The sequence below is a fragment of the Dermochelys coriacea genome, chromosome 1 (genome assembly GCF_009764565.3).
Source record: "Dermochelys coriacea isolate rDerCor1 chromosome 1, rDerCor1.pri.v4, whole genome shotgun sequence".
NCBI classification, from domain to species: Eukaryota; Metazoa; Chordata; order Testudines; family Dermochelyidae; genus Dermochelys; species Dermochelys coriacea.
The window spans coordinates 66,249,532-66,269,476 of record NC_050068.2 but is presented as its reverse complement, the minus strand read 5'-3'; the positions used below and the strand labels follow the sequence as shown (position 1 = coordinate 66,269,476).

General features: G+C 39.1%; 1 long non-coding RNA gene across 1 annotated transcript; it reads left to right on the top strand.

Annotated features, from left to right (window-relative positions):
* Nucleotides 1–4,001: 4,001 nt before the first annotated feature.
* LOC122457605 lies at nucleotides 4,002–15,999 on the top strand. Its single transcript, XR_006277236.1, has 3 exons — nucleotides 4,002–4,273; nucleotides 9,533–9,537; nucleotides 15,988–15,999. It is a non-coding gene; the product is annotated as an uncharacterized LOC122457605 (long non-coding RNA).
* Nucleotides 16,000–19,945: the final 3,946 nt, after the last annotated feature.

Below are 19,945 nucleotides of genomic sequence, written 5' to 3'. Positions count from 1 at the left end.
TATGTTTGATAATTTGAGATACATATATGGTGTTTTGCTTCACTGAAGTCATGCACGTCTGTTTGGATGGCATTGTGCCTGCTTACAAGACAGCATAGAAGTCAAGCAACAGTAGGGTTTATATAGACAGTTGGCATCACCCTACAAATGTCACTTGTTTTACAGGAAGTCTTTATTCTGTGCCAGAATTATCATATTGGCACCACATGCATCTTTACACCTAATTACATGCATTGAAACTTACATGCCCCAACAGGAATGCTTGAACTGGGAGGAAGGGAAAGAAAGGGAAAGTTTATGGCTGCTTTAGATTTCCACTTAATCTGTTTTCAGACCACTATGGAAATCAAAATATAACAGTAAATTATTGTTTTTACACTCTTGTGTGCAAGCCATTCCCCTATCAGGCCATGTTCAGCAGTGCCCTCTTCTTCTGACATGACCAGTGAAAGACACTGTCTAGTTATTGATCTGTGAGGAGATATGAGCTTTTGCTTCCAAGCCTTTCTGCCTTTTAGAATATGTCTGCACTGCAAATAAAAATCTGCAGCTGGCCCATGCCAGATGACCCAGGCTTATGGAACACGGATTGCATGATTGTTTCATTGCAGTATAGACTGGGCTTGGGCTGCTTTGGGACCCTCCCACCTCTCAGGTTTCTAGAGCCTGGACCCCTGCCTGAGCCTGGAAGTCTTTACTGCAACTAAACAAACCCACAGCCCAAGCCCTGAGTTGCCCCAGAAGTCCTACACACACACACGTAAGTGCAACATGACTCAGGGGCAAAAGGCTGTTGCATATTCCTCTCCACATTGAGAGAGGGGAATAATTTAATGAGCTTATGCTGTACAGTTCCCTGTGCAGTGCAAGACAGTATAATTTTGGGTTTATAATCCAGAAGGGAGGCGTGCCTGAAGAGCTGGGAGTAGTTTTCCCATGCAGGGGCTGGTCAGAGACCCTGCTTGTAACTGCAGCTGGGTGTGTACCTACTAGTATGTATGCTGGTGAAAGTGAAGCCTGGAAAGCTTTGTAGCTTATCACAACAGTACAGTGCTGAGAGGGAGTCCTGGCTGGTGGGTCAGGGGGCTCATTGGTACCCCAGTGCCAGGTGGCACCCCAAGGGGGGAACTCATCACAGTCTCCTTACACAGTACACATAAAGACCAACATGAATTACATGGTGTTCCTGGTTGGTAAGATGCTGTTCTGTTTCTACTTCCCCTGAGTGCCTGGCTCCCCAAAATGGTCATGAAGAAGTAGGCAGAAGTGAGAGCCATAGCTACATCCCTCACCATTCACTGGTTCACAGAACTGGTCAGCTGAATTTGAGAAGGAAACTGCATCCTACAAAGGAGTGCAGTAGCAGATGTGCAGCCAGTATGGGAACTCCAAGAGGAGTTGCTACTTCTCTGGGATGGTGCCTTTCTGCACTTCCCCTGATATAAGGATACATCTATCTTTAACAACCCATTCTGAAAGCATCAACTTGTCTCAAAGAGATCCAGGAAAGAGGTCTCAATTCATGGATGAGACAACGGTGTTAGGAGGTGGGATTTAGGTTTATTAGGAACTGAGGAACCTTTTGGGAAAGGAGGGCTCCACCTATACAGGAAGGGTGGGCTCCACCTAAACCAAAACAGAACTAGTTAGCTGACATGTAAAATTAAAAAAGGTAATGGAGGAGTTTTTAAACTAAGAGATGAGGGAAAGCTGACAGATGTGGAGTAGCACATGGCTCAGACAGAGACTTCTCTTAGGGGAGGGTTTATTAAAGGGGATACTACTGACCACCTAACAGGATGGTGATAGTGCTGGTTGGGGAGTGGCACTGTATGTGAAAGAAAGCGAAGTGTCAAATATATTAAAATCTGAAATGAATCAAACAGTACCGTAGAACTTCTATGGATAGAAATCCCATTCTTAAACAGTAAGAATATAGCAGTAGGCATATACTACCTACCATCTGGCCATGATGGTGATGGTGATTGTTAAATGCTCAGGGAAATTAGAGAGGCTACAGAGGCAAAAAACACAATAACAATGGGGGATTGCAACTATCCTCATATTGATTGGGTATATGTCACCTCAGGAAGAAAGGTAGAGATAAAATTTCTAGACACAATAAATTAATACTTCTTTGAACAACTTGTCCTGGAATCCACAAGGGGAGAAGCAATTTTTGATTTAGTCCTAAATGGTGCACAAGATCTAGGTAATTAGCAACCATACTGTAATTACATTTAACATCTTTGTAGGGGGGGGAATTCCAAAGAGACCCATCACAGTAGCAATTAACTTCAAAAAGGGAACTACACACAAATGAGGAGGCTAGCTAAACAAAAATAAAACTGCAAGCTGCATGGGCATTTTTAAAAAACACTATAATAGAGGCTTAAGTTATATGTATCTTCCCTTCCCTCAAAAAGAAAATAAACAAACAAACAATAAGAGGACCAAAAAAAGCCACCATGGCTAAAGAACAGAGTAAAAGAGGCAGCTAGTGACAAAAATAAGTCAAATCCTACTGAAGAAAATAGAAAGTAACATAAACTCTGGCAAGTCAGGTGTAAAAGTATAATTAGGCCAAAAAAGAATTTGCAGACCAACTAACAAAAGACACAAAAATTAACAGCATTTTTTAAAAGTACATCAGAAGCAGGAAGCCTGCCATATAGTCAGTGGGGCCACTAGGAAATCAAGGCACTAAAAGAGCACTCAAGAAAGACAAGGCCATTGCAGAGAAACTAAATGATTTTTTTGCATTGGCTTTCACGGCAGAGAATGTGAAGGAAATTTACATTCTTTTTAGATGGCAAATATGAGGAACTGTCCAAGACTGAGGTATTACTAGAGGAGGTTTTGGAACAAATTGATAAATTAAACATTAATAAGTCACCACAACCTTATGGTATTTACCTAATTGTTTTGAGGAAACTCAAATATGAAACTTCAGAACCTCTAACTGTGGAATGTAATTACTGTATCAGTTAAATCAGCATCTGTATAATGCCTTTATTAAGCCAGCAGCACCTCACTGGCTGCTCAGTGTTCATGCCCACCACTGTGCCTGCTCCTGTGTTACTTTGTTCTGCTGCTCCTGCCTTGCATCCAGCTTTGCCTTTGTCCTGCCTCTGCCTTGAACCTCTCTGAACCTAGTCTAATATGCCTGCTCCGATCACTAAGCCTGACACCTGCTCTGACCACTGGACTAGACTGCCCTTGTCCCAGTCACCTGACACCACCTAAAATGGATCAGAACAGCTGCTATTTCTTGGTATGATAACATGTTGGAGCAAATTCATATCTATTATTTCTTCAAAAAGCCCATGCTATTTATAATGTAAAGCCTTGTCTGTCCTAGAAAGTTGTACCACTTTAACTGTACTGTATAAAGTGGTAAAATACCCCCCTCATGTAGATGCAGCTATGCCAATATAAAAGTCACTATACTACTATAATACCATATGGGAAGGGGAATTAGATATACCCGTGTAAGGCATCTTTATAACAGTATAACTGATACCAATAGGGGTTGTACTGATATAACTATATGGTAAAAACATATACTCTTAACTAAAATAGTTATGCTGGTCAAAATCTATGTGTTGATCAGGCCTTAAGTGCTAATCTGGTTACATGGATATGAGTGGAAGCCTGCAGCATGTAGTTCTAGATGTCTTTTGGGTTCAGAGGCCAGGTGAAACCAAATTGAATGAAAGTTTGGTGTGCACATCAGCATATGAGAAGTTCAAAATAAATCTGCAGAATCTTGATAATGTCAAGCTAGTGAAAAGCCACAAAACCTTTGGTACCATTAATGAACAGTAAAGAACTAGGAGCAGATTTTCAAAGTTATTGGCAAAGGCCTACTGGAATTTAAAGAAGAGTTTAGGCACTGTGACAGGGTCAGGCCAGATGGCTACAGGAGAGTGATAGAAGGTAGAATATTGCCCCAGATTAAGCAGATCCCCTTTCCGTGAGTAAGATAATGGGCTGTTCCAGAACAACCAGGAAGTTGCTGGAACCAATTAAGACAGGCTAATTAGGACACCTGGAGCCAATTAAGAAGCTACCAGAATCAATTAGGACAGGCAGGCTAATCAGGGCACCTGGTTTTAAAAAGGACCCCACTTCAGTTACTGAGGTGCGTGCAAGGAGCTGGGAGCAAGAGGCGTGCAAGAAGCTGAGAGTGAGTAGGCATACTGCTGGAGGACTGAGCAGTACAAGCGTTATCAGATATCAGGAGAAAGGTCTGGTGGTGAGGACAAAGAAGGTGTTGGGAGGAGGCCATAGGGAAGTAGCCCAAGGAGTTGTAGCTGTCATACAGCTGTTACAGGAGACACTATAGGCAGCTGCAATCCACAGGGCCCTGGGCTGGAACCCATAGTAGAGTCGGGCCCGGGTTCTCCCCATCCCCCCAACTCCCTATTTGATATAAGAGGAGTTGATCTGGACTGTGGGTCCCACCAGAGGGGAAGGTCTCTGGCCTGTCCCCTGACCCATTAGGTGGCCCAGCAGAGACTGCGGGAATCGTTCTCCTCCTTTTCCTCATGCTGGCCAGTGATGAGGTTAGCCGAGTGAACGGCAGGTTTGTGCCACTAACAAAAGGAGCCAAACTGGGGACTGCCATAAATCTCTGAGGTGAGCAAATCCACCAGAAAGCGCAGAACCCACCAAGGCAGAGGAGGGTGCCCTAGTGATTTATTAAAATAAATGGGAGTTAGGTTCCCTAGTGATTTTGAAAATCCCACTCAGTGTTAGGTGTCTATCTGCATCTTGAATGCACCTTTTGAAAATCTGGACTCTATACCCATAGATGTCAAACATTGCTCATGCATTTAATGAGATTGCAACCTTAAAGCGATATGGAGCAGGGACTGTCTTTTCATTATATGTTTGTACAGTGCTTAGCACAGTGGGTAGATGCAGCAATAAAAACATTAAGTTATGATGATAGCTACCTTGGAAGTTAAGGTTATTGATACCTTATCAAGGAATATTACTGATCATGCATATTCTCCAGAGGCAAGGATAATCTAGAAATATATTTTGAGTGGCCTGTCAGTTTCACCCCAGAAATTAAAATTAAAATAGCCATTATACTAATTATTTTTAAGATAAGTTTGATACTTATATGGAATCCCATAAGCAGTCTATAGCACCTATGAAATGTGAGGGGAACTCTCTGAAGTGAAATTTATGATTACCTATGGCAATCATACTGCAGTCCCATAGTACTTGCAAGATGACATTAGATAGAATGCAGAAGGGCACCATGGCTTCACAAAATGCTGGAGCAAGTACTAAGATCTCTGTTATAGTCCAACATAGGGCAGGATCTAAACTGCAAGATGGAGTCATAGTATAAATGATTAGAAACCCTCAGAATTACCCAATATGTGTTAGAAAAGCATAATACCCTGCATAAAAAAACAGAATGTATTTCTGTGATTGCCATTAACTATTTCTTTAGATTTATAGAAATCCTGTTTTCTAGTTGACTTACAAGTCAACAGGTCACAGAAAAGATATAAGTATTTTTTCTCATTTTCGCATTCTGGAAGAAGTACCGGTAGTCACTGACAACAGGCCAGAATTTGCTAACTCTGAATTCCAAGCTAGTGGATGATTTCAGGTATCTTGCTTTGTGCCCTCATTACCAACACAAAAAGGGACAGGAAGAGAGAACAATTTGCTAAGAGAATTCTACAACAAAAGACATAAATATCTCTGCCAAATTGTAGGACAACTCCCATGGCAGTCACTGGTGTTAAGTCCAGCTCAGTTACATATGTGTGGACAGATCAGAGCAATATTTCCAACCTGAGAGTAAATCTTTGTTGTAAATGACTCTGCTTAAAGAATGGGAGCCTGATATACCAAATCTCAAATGGTGTTAATTAACTCTCAGAAACTCTCAGAATGCACCAAAAAGCTTACCCAAGTATAAATCAGGAGATCATATCTTGATAAAACTGGATAAAGAAAAAGGCTAGTGAACACCATCTATTTTATTGGACATAGTTGCACCAGGACATTATATATAACTGAGATTGATCAAAGTTCTCAGATCAGAAGAAACAGGAGGCATTTTCAGCTGGTTCTAAGCTCAGTTGACTTGTTGTGACTTGAGCATTAATGGTACTCACACCACATTCTTATTATCACCTCTATATGAAGAAAAGGAATTGAGTGAACAATGTTGAGAAAGACATCACCGGGAGCAAATCTGAGAAATTTTTAATATTTGGGATTTCAACTATCCACATTTAGTGGTAAGGGTGCAAAAAAGATCTCCAAAAATAATTGAATAGTTAGGGAAAATGCCTTAGAGTGAGAGATTTAAGAAGAAAAATCTGTTCAGTTTACCAAAATGATGAAGCGGTGACTTGGTTACAGTGTATAAGTAACTTCACAGGGATAGAATATCAGGAACTAGAGGGTCCTTTAATCTAGCAGAGAGAGGCATAATATGAAGTAATGACTGGAAGTTAAAGACAGAAAAATCAAATTAGAAACCAGACAGGTTTTTTGTTTTTTGTTTTAATTGTGAGGGTGATTAGCCATTAGCGCAAATTGCCAAGGGAAGTGGTGGGTTCTCCATTTTTTGATATATTTAGATCAAGACTGGGTGGCTTTCTGAAAGATATGATTTAGTCAGCCACAAATTATTGGGCTTAATGCAGGTTCTATGGCCTGTGATATACAGGATATCAGACTAGATGTTCTGATAGTCCCTTCTGGCCTTAAAATCTATGAATAAACTAGTCAAACAGCACAATGGGACAAACTTTAGAGACATATTCTTGACAATTGCTTCTTGGAACAACTAGTTCTAGATAAAAAGAAAAGGAGTACTTGTGGCACCTTAGAGACTAACAAATTTATTTGAGCATAAGCTTTTGTGAGCTACAGCTCACGAAAGCTTATGCTCAAATAAATTTGTTAGTCTCTAAGGTGCCACAAGTACTCCCTTTCTTTTTGCGAATACAGACTAACACGGCTGCTACTCTGAAGCCTGTCATAGTTCTAGATAATACAAGAGGCTATTCTTGCCTTAAAGTACAGTGCCACACAAGAGCTAATTCAAAAAGAGAGAGTAGCTGATCCACCAAGTAATAGCAACAATAATATATTTAGGCTCAATATCTTTGGGAGAGGAAGTAGGAGACCAAAAAGGCACACAGTGACACTAAACTTTAGAAAGGGAAATTTCAATATAATGAGGTTTGTCAATAAGGCCCTGAAGTTAAAAATAAAGGAAGTAAAAATTCTTAGGGTGATAGACATGCTTCTTGAAAAAAACAACAACCAATAATAGCATCTTGGAAGATATACATATTACTGGTTTCAGAGTAGCAGCCGTGTTAGTCTGTATTTGCAAAAAGAAAAGGAGTACTTGTGGCACCTTAGAGACTAACAAATTTATTAGAGCATAAGCTTTCGTGAGCTACAGCTCACTTCATCGGATGCATCTGATGAAGTGAGCTGTAGCTCACGAAAGCGTATGCTCTAATAAATACATATTACTGGAACCAGAATGGAATCAGAAAGGCAAGGATTTTTTCTTTAAAACAGTAATAGGAAGCCAGGCAAGAGGGAGACTAGGGAAAGCTCTAACATTAGCTCAACTGTGAAGCAGAGAAAGAGAGAAAAATAATAGCTTTAGGGATAATATTGTTTTCCTTATCCCAGTAAAGATTCTTGTGAAATGTGAGAAGAAAACAACTTTTTCTGTGCCTCTTTGCCACTGTCACATGGCAAGTGACAGACCCAGAAGGGAAGGAATGAAATGCAAGTGGCACCTTTATTTACTTTTCATTAGGGGAAAACAGAAGAATGATTAAAGACAAGTGGAAGAAAACAGCTCTCTGAGGGCTCTATTCTGCAACAAAGTGTCTCAGTGGCTGCAGGTGTTAGAAGCTCTTCAGATCTCTTAAGCTGCATATCTATAAATCCTCTACCTGACTGAGAAGTCTGAGTTTAAAAATCCTGGAAATCTAAGAATGCTCCATTAGATCTTTAGTGCTTTTCCCTCATCATCAATGAAAAAGAATATGACATTTCTTACCCCTATGTGCTATAGGCGAGATTATGAAACTCTCATTCCCTCTGGCACTGACATCAGTGGGCTGGCTTGAGTGACTGCATGCCAGTGGGAGTAATGGGTTCACAGTTTAGCTCTGTATGCAGAAGCTGAGTGTTAGAGAATATTGGAGTTGTGTGGGCTACATGGTTTCTCTCAATTGTATGTACACAAAAGCCTTAATACATCATTCCAGTGGAGGTGAGTACTGGAAAAAATCTACACTACCAATCAGACCAGTAAGTCCTGGCCATTTCAAGATTTACCATAGTAAACACAATCCAGATTAACCAAAGCCACTGAAGTGATAGTGGAAATTGACTTGTGGCAAGAGAGTAAGTAATAATATTTTAAATATAAAAAAATAATGCTGTGTGAGGTTATTTATTTTTACCCTGGGGCTATGTCCACTTTTGTAACAGATTGTGTACTACTCCAGCTTTATATCCCAAAATTACCTACCTACCTACCTGTGAAGGGAAAATTCTGATGAATCCACATAATCGGTTTGCAGGTGGAGGGCTTGGATTTTTCATGCTCAGGAAACCTGTTGGGTGCAGAGACAATTTAATTAGAAATTGGAAAATATTTATTATTGAATAGACCTATAAGAGAACAATCTAAATGACTGGGCACTGCTAAGACAGGATCTTCACGGATATCCTAAAATTCTTTTAAAAAATATTTCATTTATTCATAGATTTATTCATAGATATTAAGGTCAGAAGGGACCACTGTGATAACCTAGTCTGACCTCCTGCACAACGCAGGCCACAGAATCTCACCCACCCACTCCTGCGTTAAACCTCTCACCTATGTCTGAGCTATTGAAGTCCTCAAATCATGGTTTAAAGACTTCAAGGAGCAGACAATCCTCCAGCAAGTGACTCGTGCCACATGCTACAGAGGAAGGAGAAAAACCTCCAGGGCCTCTTCTAATCTACCCTGGAGAAAAATTCCTTCCCGATCCCAAATATGGCGATCAGCTGAACCCTGAGCATATGGGTAAGATTCACCAGCCAGATACCCAGGAAAGAATTCATTTGAGCTGCTATAGAAAGACAAATGTTTCTAATTTTTTAATTTGATGTTTCTTTGGAGGAAAACATAAAACTTATTTTTAATGCTACTTTTTTAATTTAAGAAGGGCACAGTGGTAAAAATGCATGTAAATCTGTTAAGGATTATGAAGAATTTGTCTCTTTGTGCTTGAAAAATCAGGGATGGTTTCCACTCCTACCGTATTTCCCTTGTGGCAGACAGATAGTAGGAACACTGTTTCTTCTGTGGAAGAGACAATTTGTACACAAAGCTCCTAGGGAAAAAGAAACAGTGACATAAGAAACCTAAATAATCAGTATTAAAGGATAAGATAAGAAACATACTAAGAAACTCTATTGTGAACTATTATCATACTAGAAATCCTTTTTGATAAGGAAAGAATAGACCTGGTCACAGGACTTGCACTTCTATCAGTCATCAGATTGAGACAGAGGAACTCATTCTGCAAGGACTTGCACCTCTTGTAAACATTCACACCTGTGCAAAGTGAAGGTGGCATGTAAAATGCCACCAAATCAGTATTTTTCACTCATTTGTACTGGTGGTCATGTCTTGCATGCTCTCTGTGCTTTTTTCCCCACAGATGTAAATGACTACACAAGCTGCAAAGAAATAGAGAACCTTACCTAGAGAGTTTAAGTAAGTTGGCCATGGCCTTACTTTTAAAGCCAGAATTAAAATTCAAAGTCCTGTACTCAGTCCACAACTTATAAAAACTGTAATATTTCATGGTTGCAGGGGAAAAAAAACATGGGGAATGACCCTGGAGTCACAGACTATGATGCAGTGAGCTAAAGAGGAAGGGCTGCAATTGTAAGGTCTAATCTTACACACATTTACTGCCAAGCATAGACCCCAAAACATGGAAGCATGGAAGCTTGTGTTTAAGTCCCACTGAAGTCAATGATTTTCCTTTCTGCTGGAGGACAAGAATCTACGAACAGGTGATAGGAAATCTGATTCTCCAGTGTCTTGCCCCTTCTGTACTCATTTTCCTGTGTGCAAAAAGGATGATCTTTTGATTTGGTAGCATTTTGCACAGGAGTAAGTGACCACACAAGGTGCAAGGCAGTGGAGAATAAATCCCAGGTATTTTGTATGTATTTCTCCATCACCAAGTAGACCACTCTCTACAGCTGACATTCAAGGAGATTTGGGGTCTTAACTTCCCAGTCTATGCCACGAGAGTGCCAAGGTTTAATGTTCTGCTGGTCATTTGTTATTTTAGCAGGATGATTGATTTATTATATAATTTAAATCTATAAGTCACACACAAACTATTATAATAACCTCATAAGAATATTTGTTAATTAATCTCCCACACTAAATGTATTGTACTCTAATAATATGTGTTTAATAATAGATTGTGAACGTAGAACTCATTACTTATTCTCATCCAGTGATGAGTTATGAAATTTATATATAATATAGAAATTATTTTTTTCCAGGAGAAAAATTGAATAATCAAATGGAGCTCCTCTTCGTTCATTGTGTATGGCTACTTAACAGCTAGTTAACAATGGACAATAGAAGGAAAAGATGGAATTCATGCTCAATGTTTGAGCATGAGTTGTTATATCCGAACCAGAGAAGAAGTGGACAAATGGTGATAAAAAGATGAAGAGTCAACTGAGATAGTGAGATTTAAAAGAATATTTAAAAATTTCAAAAGACAGGAAGAAAGAAATTTTTGCTCTGTATTTCTAGCTCAGCTACATTATTAGAGATGGAGAAGAGAAGAGACAATTTTCTTTGCCTATAAATGGTATTTCTCTGATGGATAAGCTCATTCTGTAGATACTTGTATTCTTTCCTCTGTCACACTTGAACAGGCATAAGTGACCAATGAAATATCAAACTTTTTGAGTCCCTAATCAAATAGAGTCTTGTAGCTCCTATTAACATTCTCAGCTGAATACCATTCCAACAGGGGAGAGTGAGGATCACTTGGATGGAATGAAATGAAAGAAATGACAGAGTTTCACTTCAGCTAGTTGAAGAGGAGACGGATTCCCAGCTGGTGTAAAACAGTGTAACTCCACTGATGTCAGTGGACCAATAGATTTTTAGCTACAAAACACAGATTCTAATCTCCGAACAGAGGCTGTCCGCAAGAGATACCTTTCAGGAGTAGACCAATATCAAGCCAATAAGACAACAGGAAACCAGTGAAGAGTGGGGCATTTGATATTGACTTTTTTCTTTTTTGTTGAAGAAATAACTTTCCTTGATGTAAATGATTTCTGTTCTCCAAGTGGACAAAGGCAGTCTTCAATTAGATGGGTCTATGTAGTATTCTCTGTGGATAATGAGGTTGGATTTCTTCTTGACCACACAAACTAGAACAAAGTTCTGATAAATGCTGCAGCTATGGAGGCAAATGTGCCTTCAGTTTAGTAAAAGTGCACATGGAAGATCACAGGGCAACTTTGTAAACAATGCAGCTTGCCAGGAATTGTTTTTGTCAGAATATGCCAGTCTGTTGAAGCCATTTCTTAGGTTGGGTAGAATTTTTAGTCAGAGGGACAACAACCCATAATAGTCAACTGGAGCATTCACCCAGGTTGTAGGACAACTGGGTCCAAGTCCCTGTTCTGCTTAATTCAGGCCATGGACTTGAACCAGAGTCACCTATATACTGGGCCATTGGCTTTTCTGGTCTCTCTCCCCCCTCTTCCTCCATCCCTTTCAAAAGCTATCAGTTTAATTCTGCATTAGAATGGAAACAAATGCCAAAATGTGACATTTTTTCATGTAATGGACTTCTTGTTTTCTGGCCAACCTTAGTAAATATATTTCTAGGGGGAAATTGTATCTCTACAAAGGAGGTGGTGTTAGTCTTGAACTAGGCTATGAGTCAGAGTGTCTGATGAGCTATATTTAGCATAGATATAGATCTGCTGAAAACTGGATGGAATATTAGGAAATATGAGGCAGGTTTAACACAGGGTTAAGTTAAGCCGCAGATCAAGAATCATTGTTTATCCAGTTTTCTGGGCAGTGAATGGGTTCACTTCAGCTCTGATAGTATTATTCCAACATTTTTGTTGAGGGTTGGATATAGTGGAAGTTTTCAATAATACAGTAATTTGGTAGGCAGTAGTTCTTTGACCTGGCTCATCCATGTCTTTACCATATATGAATAAAATACTGAAACTGGGTAGGTTTCACATATTATGGAGCAGTAGTAGCATTTTCTTTATATTCCATATATTTATGCAATAATTTGGTAAGATTAAAATTCAATGCAGAACATAAAGGAACCACATGTTTTGCACTTAAGACCTGAATTCTGTTTCAGCACAGATATTTCCAATTAAAAATAGTGTTACACATCTACAGCATGTATAACAATAATTGCAGCTAGTCCTGGTATCAGACATTTAAATTCTCTAAAGGACAGTCTCTCTTAACTAAGAACACAAATTCTTTCCACAATAATAGTCACATCTGTTCCACCTTACTTGTGTATATGGCAATATAACCTTCACCTGAAAGGTGTTTAACAGAGAAATTTCCTTGCTGAGGCATAACTTCTAGATCAATTAGATGTAGAAAAGAATGTCCAAGAGAGAGCTTCATCCGTTAGGAAAAGATTGTACTATTCAGACTCTGTCTAGCAGCATCCATTTGTAGCTGCTATTTCTGACTGATCGAACTTGACCACCACTAACAAAATGGCTGTAAAGTTTAGCAATTGTCCTTTACCTTCCTTCTCATTACATGGCCTATTATGCATTTAACTGAGTATACAAAAATAAACATTACATAATAAAGTACATAACCAGGCACACAAAATGCTTCCTCTAAGACCATTCCAGACCTACATCCATACATTACACAGTAATTACTAATAATGATGTAAATCTTAATGGTTTTGGCTAATCTACATTCCAGCCTCGTATCTACAAAAATAATTTTTACAGGAAGTGAATATGGTCTGAAACAAGGTTTCTGGAAGCAGGCCCTAGACACAACTTTTCTTATCTTCTCAGATCCAACTGAAGGGAAACCAGACAACACATGGATAACTTTTCATTGAACTCCACGACTCTGATCCAAAGATGTTAATGGGATTTTTTTCCCCATTGTCTTCAGTAGTCTTTGGATTACCACTGTCTCCCATATGCTTTCCATTTGAAAGTCAGTTAGTATTGGAAGCTTTGGTTTATATATGTCTTTGAGCAGTGCAGAATAGTTGGGAATCTGCTAATGGCCCCAGCAAAAGTCACAGCATAGCATCTGTGTTGAATCCAACTGTGATTTTTCTTTTACAAAGGAAGAATGTGGTTTTTCTACTGAGGTGGTCGCACAGACATTTGGATGTTAAGTCTACTGAAAGAGAGTGCCTTTGGGGGAACCTGCAAGGGGACTTGACCCATATATATATATATATATATATATATGAGTAAGAAAGGCAATTTAGATGTTAGGCCAATGCAGCAAACCATTTCAATTAGTACTGCTTCAATTTTTATGCTTTCAAATATCTCCTAAATAATGGTTACCTTGGGCTGATTGAATCTAATCTAATCTGATTATATCCAAACTATGGCTCCAATCTAGCCTGCAAAGACTTATGCATTGTACTTAAATTGAGCTGGTTTTGGATGATGGACAGAATAATTCCACTTCTCCATTGACTGAAATGTTTCCTTTTCGAGATGAGATGGGCATAACATTAGTTTTTTGGGCGTGTTGCCTTCATCATTAGGATAGTGCACAGCATAGACATAGTTTATCCCTAATCATATTGTGTGTAGACAATATTTGAGGGTTTTGTGTTTGTTTATTTTTAAGAGGGCTACATTTTTTAAAAGTAAATGTACTTAGACTGCATATGCAAAATGGTAATTTTGTTCTCAAAATGTGCAATTTGCTGTTACATGTGGAATTTCTTGTTTTGTTTGCCACAGTATATTTCATGCATTTTGGTCAGGTGTAGCTTTGTACAAATGTAGCCTGGTAATAAAAATCCTGTTACATTAAGGTCAGATTTTGTTACTCTTGCTCAAACTGAGTTAAAAGTAGCTCCCATGAATTAAGGCCCTGATGCTGCAAAAACAATGCACACATTCAGTTTTATGCTTCGTAAATTGTCGTGGTGACTTCTATTGGATTACTTTCAGTGCATAAAGGAAAGCATGTACATGAAATTTTACAGGATGGGGCTTACATTAACATGTAACATAAATGAGGCTGGCATAATTTGGCACTTTTATTATTGAAATGTATCTATAACGCTTTAACCATGAATATACCTTAAAGCTTTCATATACCTTAATGCTGAACTATACAAATATAACTTAAGGTGAAATTTTGGCTATATACATCTATACAAACTTGTTTGAAATCCTCAAATTTCACAATTGTATGTACTGGACCTAAAATGTTGTCATATTAAATTGTAATCAGATTCATAGTTTGGGCCCGCACATAAAAGCATAATTGGGATTCTATTGATAATACCTCACTACTTTTTCAAGTACAAGTAATATACCAGAATGTTATAGGTGGGTTTTACAGAAGTACATTCAAATTAACCATCACAGTAAACAGAAGCCATCCTATGGAGAGTTGGCTGATGACTATTCTTGCGAATCCTATTACTCCGAGGGGAGTGCATTTTAATGCAGCACACTGTTCCTTTAGATCTTTTGTACAGAACATTTGGAATTTTGAAGCAATTATTTTTATCCCATCCACAGCTGTTCAAGCTCTTCAACCTTTCCCAGGGCAAAGAGTGCCTCATCTTTATGATGTTCATGTGCTCAAGAGCTTGGCTACAAAAACACATCCCTTATTAAGATGGAGGAAAAAATAAGGTGATCAATAGATATTGAATACAAGCAGCAACACCAACATCAAGGTAAGCAATGCTTGTGCTCGAAAGTGAAGGGTGATTTTACAAGAGATATTTTTATGATTAAGGGCACAGAAACTAAACTTTTAGCCAAATGTGACACTCAGCCCTTGAGCAGGAGGTCATCTGCAGTGACAGATGCTACATTACATTCTGCCAGGTAGATAGTGTAGGAAGTGAATACCGCCATTTCTCCAGATGTACTTTATGTACAGACCTGTCTAGGAATATGATCAGTAAAAATAGCAGGTAGACTCACTTTAAATTCTGGGACAAGATTCTGTCAGTCACTTTAACATTTAGGCCCTGGTCCTGCAAACACATACATTTATGCACACAAGTGATTGGAACCTGAGGTCCAGATCCAGCAAAGCATGAGTAGGTCCACTGATTTGAATGGTTGTAAAGTTAAAACCATGCTTATGTGCTTTGTAAAATCAGGAACTCTGTGCACTTTAAAAATATCCATCACTGATGTATCTGAGCACATTCTCTTGGAAATGTGTTGCATTAAAATTTCAACAATTTCCATCCCACCATCAACCTCAGCCTGGACCAGTCCACACAAGAGATCCACTTCCTGGACACTACGGTGCTAATAAGCGATGGTCACATAAACACCACCCTATATCGGAAACCTACTGACCGCTATTCCTACCTACATGCCTCTAGCTTTCATCCAGATCATACCACTCGATCCATTGTCTACAGCCAAGCGCTACGATATAACCGCATTTGCTCCAACCCCTCAGACAGAGACAAACACCTACAAGATCTCTATCATGCATTCCTACAACTACAGTACCCACCTGCTGAAGTGAAGAAACAGATTGACAGAGCCAGAAGAGTACCCAGAAGTCACCTACTACAGGACAGGCCCAACAAAGAAAACAACAGAACGCCACTAGCCATCACCTTCAGCCCCCAACTAAAACCCCTCCAACGCATCATCAAGGATCTACAACCTATCCTGAAGGACGAGCCATCGCTCTCTCAGATCTTGGGAGACAGACCAGTCCTTGCTTACAGACAGCCCCCCAATCTGAAGCAAATACTCACCAGCAACCACACACCACACAACAGAACCACTAACCCAGGAACCTATCCTTGCAACAAAGCCCGTTGCCAACTCTGTCCACATATCTATTCAGGGGATACCATCATAGGGCCTAATCACATCAGCCACACTATCAGAGGCTCGTTCACCTGTGCATCTACCAATGTGATATATGCCATCATGTGCCAGCAATGCCCCTCTGCCATGTACATTGGCCAAACTGGACAGTCTCTACGTAAAAGAATGAATGGACACAAATCAGACGTCAAGAATTATAACATTCAAAAACCAGTTGGAGAACACTTCAATCTCTCTGGTCACTCGATCACAGACCTAAGAGTGGCTATACTTCAACAAAAAAGCTTCAAAAACAGACTCCAACGAGAGACTGCTGAATTGGAATTAATTTGCAAACTGGATACAATTAACTTAGGCTTGAATAGAGACTGGGAATGGATGAGTCATTACACAAAGTAAAACTATTTCCCCATGGTATTTCTCCCTCCCACCCCACCCCCCACTGTTCCTCTGATATTCTTGTTAACTGCTGGAATTAGCCTACCTGCTTGTCACCATGAAAGGTTTTCCTCCTTCCCCCCCCCCCCCCCCCGCTGTTGGTGATGGCTTATCTTAAGTGATCACTCTCCTTACAGTGTGTATGATAAACCCATTGTTTCATGTTCTCTGTGTGTGTGTGTGTGTGTGTATATATAAATCTCTCCTCTGTTTTTTCCACCAAATGCATCCGATGAAGTGAGCTGTAGCTCACGAAAGCTTATGCTCTAATAAATTTGTTAGTCTCTAAGGTGCCACAAGTACTCCTTTTCTTTTTGCGAATACAGACTAACACGGCTGCTACTCTGAAACCATTAAAATACTGAAATCTAGAGATAGATATTCAGCTTCTAACAAGAAATATGTCATGGATTACCTTTCAAATCCTGGTTGTATTGAAGATTTAGCTCTAATGGATTAGAGCCGAGATTTTTAAAGGTATTTAGGCACTGTGGCACTCATAGTTGCAACACCTAATTGTATTAAGAGCCTAAGAATAATTTTCAAAAAGAATTTAGGAATGCAGGAGTGTTGGAGTGTTGGCTGTGTGCTCTGGGCTGGCAGTATCACCTAGAACAACTCCAATAAGTCATCCATGTAAAACATCTTGTAATCCTGGCCCCATTGAAGTCAATGGTAAAACTCCCATTGGGTTCAGTAAGGCCAGCATTTTGCCCACATCCTTCGTGCCTCCTCCTAAGATTCTCTAGGTTTATGTGTGTCTTCAAGAATGGCCTGATGACCGGCATCCTCTTATTTCTTTCATCTGGGTGAGGTGGCCTCTTGTCTCTGTCATCAGTAGCCTTGAAAATATTGCAAATGTGTTGCTATTCTCCACATACATTCATGGGAACACTTCAGACCTTGAATCCAACCTACGTTTGATTGGATTTCACATCTGAAGCAAAAGATTTGTACAGACCTATCCACAATCCCATTGTAAGTCATTCATAGATATTCTGAAATCAAACATTAGGCTATGGAAAACACTTATAGGGATTCACCTGGAATACCAAATCACCAACAAATGAGTTCTTCCCTTCCCCCTGAAAAACACCTAAATATACAGAGGGTAGAGGTGCATTTGTTATGACCTTTTTATTAAAAAAAAGATTTCTGTTAAATTGTTTTTTTGCTGTCAAACATATTGTAATAACACAAAACATTGTGAATAGTACTGATACCATCTAGGGGTACCAGTCATATTTTTTGGTAACAAAAACAAACACGAATCACTCAAGCCTCATTCTTGACATTAATTTTGATACGTATGCACATCCATATAGCTTACAGTTGCATTACCTATGTAGCACAGAATCATACAATAGAATCATAGAATATCAGGGTTGGAAGGGATCTCAGGAAGTCATCTAGTCCAACCCCCTGCTCAAAGCAAGACTAATCCCCAATTTTTGCCCCAGATCCCAAATGGCCCCCTCAAGGATTCTCTCTGCCTCTGTGTGTATATTCAATAATAAAAAATGATATGATATTCCAGATCTCCACTAGTTAATTAAAACACCTCCCTTCATATAATTCTCTGTATTTCATTTGAATATTTTTAAATAATTTAAAAAAAGTGCAGAAATCATTTAAAATGAGTAACAAAATCCTAATGTCTTCTGTGTAGTAGCTGCAGGTCAGCAGCAAAATTTGCCATTTCTGGCATGGAAAATATACTAGATTCATCATAGCCAGAGAGCTGTAACTGCCCTTCAGACCTTCAGCTGGTGTAAATTGGTGTAGCTCCAATGTAGCAAATAAGGATCTTGGCCTGCTTATTTTGGTATAGTCAATACAAAGAATGAGATACTGCCTTCAGTGAAGACCAGAGGCATCATCAAGATGAGAAGCCCATGCCTTTACCCCAAATGCTAGTATGAAGTGCTGGAATTCCTGCCCTTGCTTTGGCTCAACGTATCCAGCTTTGACCATTTCTCCATGGAAGAATGGAGGGAGAAGCAAGAGACCACTTTCACCTCAGAAAGTCTTAACTGAGAATAAAATCTGCAATACTCTACCCTTGTATTTTTAGGGCTTCCTCTCTTGTGAATAGTGCAGGGCATGCCTTAAACTAAGCTAGATTTGCCAAGCAGCGTTAGAGTAAAATTGACATAATTCTGGTCCGTTTCACTGCTGCCTGCAGAGTTCTGCATAAAACTGATCAAATAAATATGGAAATTTTTGACAGTTTTTTAATGAATAAATGATTCATAAATTTACTATAGCCCAGCCATCTCTGTTTTTGAATAGTGGGCAGAGGCATTAGGACTGCCTGTCCCCATGTCCAGGAACACAGCCCTGCCTCTGTTTACATTCAGAATGTGATATTCACAATCATATAGGGCAGAAACCATTTTTTAGATAAAAAGTTAGGTTAGGATAGAAATGTATGATTTACTCCCCATGGCCCCATCTCACTTGGGCATATAATGAGGGTATTTTCAATCTTTGATTCCAGGCTTGGAATTACAAATACTTTATATATATATATATATCTAGAACTACCTAAGGTTACAAATACTTTTTTAATATATATATATATCTAGAGCTACCTAAGGTATTGATCCAAAGCTCACTGAAGTTGGTGGAAAGACTCCAGTTGACTTCAATGGAGTTTAGATCTGGTTATGCTGGATTTATGTGCCTGTATGCTCTCAGGTTTGGCTATGTTGGCCTTAGAGTGTTCTATTCATTCTACATAATCTTTTAAAAAATACTTCCCTCTAAAGTTTTCTGACCTCAGGAAGATATGGATTTCATTTTGTGGGTTACTGGGCTGTATGGGACTTGCAGTATTTGACTTGAATTCTCAGTAAATTTTCAAATATAGAAATAGTCTGTATTTAGTGTGATATAAAGTTCTATTTGTTTTGTTTTTATTTTTAGTTTACATTCTAGAGTAAGAAACACTAGACACATATGTTAAATGCATTCAAAATGAACTTTAGTTGGAATAAGACCTGAGTGAGCAAAACAGTGTTTCATTAACATTTTGTTCATGTCCACAAACTTTTTTAAATAGTGGGGTATTATCCTAATTTAGTCACCCTGGACACTGCAGGTCACTAGATATACATGGGCATTCTTCTGCTGAGTGACCTTACCATCTAAGACCCCTAAGATGTCACAAAGGACTCCAGGTGGACACATCCTAGTACTCTCAAGGACTTCCATTGATTTTTAATGGGATTCTGCATACTAATAAGGATTTAACTTTTAGATCCCTTTGGAAGATCAGGCTTTACATAAGTTTCAGAGTAGCAGCCATGTTAGTCTATATCCGCAAAAAAACAGGAGTACTTGTGGCACCTTAGAGACT